The following is a 7,487-nucleotide window of genomic DNA, read 5'->3' as shown; positions in this document are numbered from 1 at the left end:
CCACACAGAAGATGCTTTAGCTGAGAATCGAACAGGACAATGTCTTACTGTGAGGCGACAATGCTACCGCAGCACCACCACCGCAGTATCTGGAACTAACTGGGTAATAAAATAAAAAAAAAAAAAAAAAAAAAGTAAAAGAAATGTCAGTCTCTGGACACCACATTACCTTGGCAAATTTCCAGAGATCCTAAAATTCCTAAAATATTAGTTTTCAGACTGAAAGAATTACTGAAAAACAAAACAATATATTTAATTTCAGCCATACACAGATTTCAAAAGGAACTGATTTTCCTAGAAAGTCATACAAGTCCATAGGGTATTGATGAAAAAAAATCAAAAGTGAACAGTCAGAAATAAATGTCGCTTCTGAGGTGATCTTTCTTGTCGTATCTTCTCTGTTATCCAGGAGAGATTTCTCACAACTCTTTCTCTCAGGCTCTCTCTGCATGTATCAAATTTGAGCATCTGGTTTGATTATGTCCCCTTTCTTTGTAAGAAAGAGCAATTCTCTGACACTACACTACAGTTTAGCACAGGATTCTTATTATAACCACGTATAATCTGGTATTTAGTATTTGTAAACAATGGCTTACTTAAAAGCAGAAGTCATTCTACTGAACAAGCAGTAAGAAACTTGGAAGTTCAGCAAGTTCTGAAATTAGTGCTAAGGGAGTCCTAATGGATAGCTAGGTGGAGATTATTAAGAAAAATGTTAAACAGAAAAGGGCCTTGAACTGAGCCTTGGGGTACACCTGTAGTGTTGTGAATGTAAGGAGAAATGGAGTTCTGCCATTTAACTGCATGCTCTCTGTTAGACAGGTAGCGTTTGAACCATTTCAGTGGCTGGAGAGATAGGCCAATACTGGAGAGCTAAGAGAGGAGGACAGAGTGAGAGATAGTATCAAATGCTTTTGATAAGTCCAAGAAAAGAGCTGATACAATGTTTCCTGAGTCTCAGGCTTTGTTAATGGTGTCTTGGAAGGATATTAGTGCAGTGGATGTGTTATGTCCTGGACAGAACCCGTGCTGAATAGGGGAGAGAATTTTATATTTTAGAAGGCAGTTAAGAGTTGTTTTTGAACACATTTTTCTAGAATTTTAGAGATGGGAAATTCAGAGATATTGGCTAAGGGGCCACCTTTAATAAGTGGTAATATTATGGCTTTTTTTCCTGAGGCTGAGTATGTAAGATTCTTTGACAGATCTGTTTATCAGAATGTTAATGGGATAGACCACAGAGTATGTGGCAAGTTTGAGAAACTTGGCAGGGATTCCATCATCAGAGTTAGAGCAGGGCTTTAGTTTTAGAACTTTTTTTGATATAAGGGGTAAGTGCAAAAAAGGCACCAACACTGCTGTAGTCTAATCCACCAGTGAAAAAAGAAAAATATAAGGTAAAAAAACACTGGTGCAATCTAGCGGAGATGGTGAAACCAAATTCCCATCAGTATCAACATGTAAAAATATCCAGCATACGCAAGTAAAATAAAAATAAAGACCTTTTATTCGAGTACAAGGAACAGATAAGCGCTTTCGCGTACAATAACGTACGCTTCTTCAGATCTAATACAAAATACTCCAAAAGGAGCTTAAATATTCAAAGCAACTTCTAATCATTCAATTATGTAAGCCAATTGATTCAACTGATACCAATTAACCTAATACCATAGATTCAAACATTCTGTGACCCTATAGCAATAGTACCTAAGCTAAAACACAGTTATCTCACCAAGCTAACACTAAAAGGTGACCATATAACTAAATAGATATATAATATAATACATGTATAGATACCTATGCAAAAACTAAGTGGATAAATTATGGTAAAGCACTGTTAAAAACTCACAAATATAACAAAACTGTAAACTAAATTAAGACAAAAACAAACAAAATGAATAATAATGATAATAATAAATGATGAATAATGAATACAAAAACACTATCACATAATGTATACACACTATCACATAGTATATGCACACATTTGAGGTGCAGAGACACCTACTATAATGGTCTTATAAAACTTAAAACATAAAAAATATATACATATATTAATATAAAATAGTGTATATAAATACACAACATATATATACATATATGAATATAAATGAACACTGTACTAAATGTACTCAGATAATATACTAGCTATGCTAGGTATAATAAGGCTGATTGCGTCTACAGTAGTAGACAGACATAAAATTAGAGCTATCTCCTATTTTTTAATATGGGTTTTATGGAAACATACTGGTTGATCCCTGGATATATATGTGCTCTAAATCTAAAAATCCATATCAATTCCTTATTTTCTAAACAATTTATGTGATCTCCCCCTCTCAAATCACAATGAACTATCTCTAAAACCCTAAATTTAAACTGATGGTTATTGAACTCCATAACATGTTTGGCTAATGCATTCAGCCCATTCATGCGCTTCATATCATAAATATGGTTATACATTCTATTCTTTCGTTTTCTTTTGGTTAAACCTACGTAGAATGCAAGGCAAGTATCGCAGTTAGCCAAATAGATAAGGCTTTCAGTTTCACAAGTAGCCTCAAATTTCAGTTTAAATATATATCCTGATTCTGGATGTACAAAGATTTGCTCATCAGTAACATATTGGCACATGTTACAACGTTGACAAGGGAAAGTCCCTTGTCTATTGTTCGTATTCAAGTTCACCTTATTATTCAGTCTAGGGTTAGAACAAAGCAATCTCTTTAGGTTCTGGCTATTCCTAAATGCAAACCTTGGATAAGAACCTATAACTTTACTAGTTAGATCATCAGTTAATAAAATCTGCCAGTTGTTCTGAACTATGTTTCTTATTTCTCTAGTGTCATTAGTGTATGTCATCACATATCTGACCATAGATGTATTATATTCAGCTGATTCACTCTTTATATTTCTAAAACTAGGTCTATCAGGAATACTACTCATACTTCTTTCACTGGTCGTACTTAAACAAAGTTTCTGATGTCCATCAAGCACTTCACCTCTAATACGCTCTACCATCTTTTTGTTGTAACCTCTGGTGTAAAACAGTTGTTCCATCATGTCTGCCTCTTTCAACCTTACATCTGGATTTTTACATAGTCTATTTAGTCTCATAAACTGACTTCTGACTATTGCTGGGAAGATATGCCTCGGATGCATACTATCAAAGCTCAATAAGGTATTTCTCCAGCATGATTTCCTGTATAGGCTGGAGACTAATGTACCTGCTTCAATGCTCAAGGTTATATCTAAAAAGTTAACAGCATGATGTGAAGCTTCCATAGTAAAGCTTAGAAAATTGGTGGTGCCTTCAAGTTAAGCTAAAAACTCCCTAAACTCCACTAAAGTACCTCTCCACACAATGAGGACATCGTCCACAAATCTTTTATAAAGTGCCACTTTCTTAAAAGACGTATGATTAAATAGGAATTCCTGCTCCCATTGAAGGACTACCAGGTTTGCATATGTATTGGCACATAGCGTGCCCCTGGCTACACCCCATTGCTGATGGTAAAATAGGCCTCCATATGAAAACACATTATAAGATAACACTAGATCAAGTAATTGGCAGATAAGTATTTGCTTGTCTCTGTTGAAATTACTTCTGGATTGAATCAGTTCCCTAATTGCCTGTATCCCATGATCATTCGGGATAGAGGTGAACAAGTTCTTAACATCCAAAGTTATTAAAAGATATATATCTTTTTCTAAACGCACTTCCAGATGTTCTATATCATCGAGAAGTTGATACGTATCTTTTAAAATTGTAGAAACGCTGTCTACTATTGGTCTAAGTGTTTTCTCAAGAAACCTAGAAATGTTCTGTGTAGCCCAATGCTCACCTGACACTATGGGTCTCATCGGGGGGGGTTCAATATTTTTGTGGATTTTTGGCAGGCCTTTAATAATGGGTATCAATGGATATTCCCTAAATAGATAGTCATAAAGTTCCTTGTCTATCTGCCTGCACATAAGCATATCATACAGGCGCTCTGCCACAATCTTGCAGATATTATTAACATTCTCTATCGAAACCTCTAAATAGGTCTGCCTATCACTTAACATCTGAAACATGAGTTCATCATATTCATTGGTATCAAACAGAACTATCCCTCCCCCCTTATCAGCTGGTGTAAAGGTGAGCATGGGATTGTTGGATAGAGATCTGAGAGAAGAACTTTCTTCCCTACTCATATTAAAATACAGGCATTTCTTCTTTCCTTTAGTGAAGTAATCATAAAACATATTCTCACATACCTTCAAAAAACATTCTAAATGTACAGGTAAAGGTGGTGAAAAAACACTTTTCATTCTAAACTTAGGAATAACATTCATTGTACAAGTAGCTGCAGTCTTATTGCCAAAGTATAATTTGAAGGCAACAGTTCTCACAAACATTCTTAATTCAATGAGGACATTATGTAGGATGCTTCCCTGCGACAGGATGAAAGTCAATCCTCTGCTAAGTAGACTAATATCCCCTGGGGACAATACAAACCTGGAACGGTTGAAAAGTAGATCGTTCAGTTCCTTTGGCATCTCCGTTGCTGTAAGTTGTCTCCTGAAAATGTTCGCTTCCTTCTTTCCAACTGTTTGCCCATTCCCTCTGGTTCACTTGCTTCCAAACTGGAAGGGGTAAAAAATGTGTAATCCTGCCAGTGTAAGTCTTCGGAATGGCTCTGGTCCTGCTATTTACTGCTTCATTAACTAAGCGATTAGCTTCTTGATTCGGGAGCGGAGTATAAGGAGACAGACCAGTTGCTGGAGGTGGGATCTCATCCGGTGGAGTAACAAATGCTCCGTCGGAAATGATGCTAGCTGTATCTGATTCAACTAGGCCAATCAGCGGTCTGGTGGGTTGTGTCAAGGGAGCAGAATCATGTAAAGGCAGCGTACGGTTATCATCTCTCTCATTCACATCAGTATTGAGATGACTGATGTTCCTGGGCCAAACAAAAACATTGCCCATCGAAAAATCCTTAAAATCTCTCTGTAATTTTCGTTGTTTCGTGGATTGGGTTTTTGACTATAGGCAAGGACCTGCACATAGATGTGATCTAACTTGTTTATACATGATTCATGACAAAATGAATCTCATAGCTCTTTATTTAGTCTATCAATCTTCAGCAACAATTCATGCTCAAGGGGAGAAAAATAGTCTATGAGCAACTGCATGTATTTAAAGCTAAGATCGAGGTTAAGTTCTTGCCACCTCTTAAGCAGTTCTGGATGGCTGTCCCCATAGGTAGGCATGCACAACACTCGCATGCCTCTGGGGACCACCTTAAAATGCATGCAGGCTTCAAAATGTTTCCTTTGCCATATATAGCGCTGTAATTTATATAAATCATTCTCTAGTTCAGCGCTTAATGTACGGAACAGTTCTATATTTTCAACATGGTTAACTATACCAGATATAGCTGGTGTTTCTAATTCCAGAGTCAATAAAGGGTTATTAATGTTCCTGGTAAGAAGATTCCATTTGTCTTCGCCTGCCCTCGCCTCCGGACGAAAGTCCAGTTCTATCGGAACACTATCCATCCCGTACCGCAGTGTTAGGTCACAAGTAAACCTCAATTGCAAAAAAGGCACCAACACTGCTGTAGTCGAATCCACCAGTGAAAAAAGAAAAATATAAGGTAAAAAACTGGTGCAATCTAGCGGAGATGGTGAAACCAAATTCCCATCAGTATCAACATGTAAAAATATCCAGCATACGCAAGTAAAATAAAAATAAAGACCTTTTATTCAAGTACAAGGAACAGATAAGCGCTTTCGCGTACAATAACGTACGCTTCTTCAGATCTAATACAAAATACTCCAAAAGGAGCTTAAATATTCATAGCAACTTCTAATCATTCAATTATGTAAGCCAATTGATTCAACTGATACCAATTAACCTAATACCATAGATTCAAACATTCTGTGACCCTATAGCAATAGTACCTAAGCTAAAACACAGTTATCTCACCAAGCTAACACTAAAAGGTGACCATATAACTAAATAGATATATAATATAATGGGTTCATATGAATCCAACAACAGTTCAAAACATCGAAGGCAAAAGATCGACAGCGAGAAGACCAATGGAGGAAAACACCGACGCTGAGAACATCGAAATGGGGAAAGGATGTGTATTTATGCGGTAGTGACGGACGTTTGGGTGCGAGTAAGGTAAGTGTGCGATGTTGTCGGTCTGTGGGGATAGGGGTGGGTTAAGTGAGTTAGGGTTAGGGCTCGGGTTAGGTACATGTGTAGTAGTGATAGGTTTTGGGTTAGGGCTGGGTTAAGTGAGTTAGGGTTAGGGCTCAGGTTAGGTACGTGTGTAGTAGTGAGAGGTTTTGGGTTAGGGGTGGGTTAAGTGAGTTAGGGTTAGGGCGCGGGTTAGGTGAGTGTGGGATAGTGACGGACCTTAGGGTTAGGGTTTGGGTTAGGGTTGTCGATAGTTGTGTATGTAAGGTTTAGTGTTGGTTTGTTAGTATTTTGGTTTGCTAGTGTGGTGTGTGTGGGTTTTGGAGTGGGGATTTGTTTTGTTTGTTAATTGTTGTTGTACTGGTGTGGAGTGTATGCGGTGTCGTGCTTTTGAACTGTCGGTGTTTTCGCTGTTGCTGTTTCGCTGTCGATGTTTTGAACTGTCGTTGGATTCATACGAACCCAATATAATACATGTATAGATACCTATGCAAAAACTAAGTGGATAAATTATGGTAAAGTACTGTTAAAAACTCACAAATATAACAAAACTGTAAACTAAATTAAGACAAAAACAAACAAAATGAATAATAATGATAATAATAAATGATGAAGCTCTTTACATCATCTGTATGTACATACCACCAGGCAACAATATGCCTATCTTAGAAGACTTCCTCAGTTGGGTTTCCACTAACTACCCCCAAGAAACTATAATACTGGGTGACTTTAATATAGACTGGAATACTATTAATAGTGAAAATCCCTCCTGTCATATAAACCTACATGGTTTTACTCAATCCATTACCACTACAACAAGGCTTAATAAACCAAGTAAGAAACAGAGTATCTTAGACTGGATACTCATAAACAAAGTCAATGTCTCATACAAAGTAGGAACTATGCCTGATGACCTCAGTGACCACTGCCTAACCTATATCTCTAGAGAAAAGACTGACTATCAAAACCTCCCTAACACTAGAATAATACGCTCTACCAAACACTTTAAAACTGACCTATTTCAAAATGATCTCAAAACATGCAACTGGAACCTCTTGAAATCACTTCCTCTTAATGAAGCAGTATGATTCTTTAACTTGACCTTCCTTTCCATTTTGGATAAACATGCCCCTGAACGCTCTATTAGAATGAAGTCTAATATAGCCCCATGGCTCTCAAAGGAAACAAAGAAATTAATTCATACTAAAGATAAAATTTGGGCCAAATGGAGATACCATAGAATCAGCTCTGATTTTCTTCATTTTTGCCAACTTAGAAATCTTACAAAAAAAGC

The sequence above is a fragment of the Protopterus annectens genome, chromosome 10.part0, assembly GCF_019279795.1.
Source record: "Protopterus annectens isolate FY-2018-M chromosome 10.part0, PAN1.0, whole genome shotgun sequence".
In the NCBI taxonomy this organism is placed as follows: Eukaryota; Metazoa; Chordata; order Ceratodontiformes; family Protopteridae; genus Protopterus; species Protopterus annectens.
The sequence above is the reverse complement of the archived record's forward strand: the minus strand, read 5'-3'. Positions refer to the sequence as shown.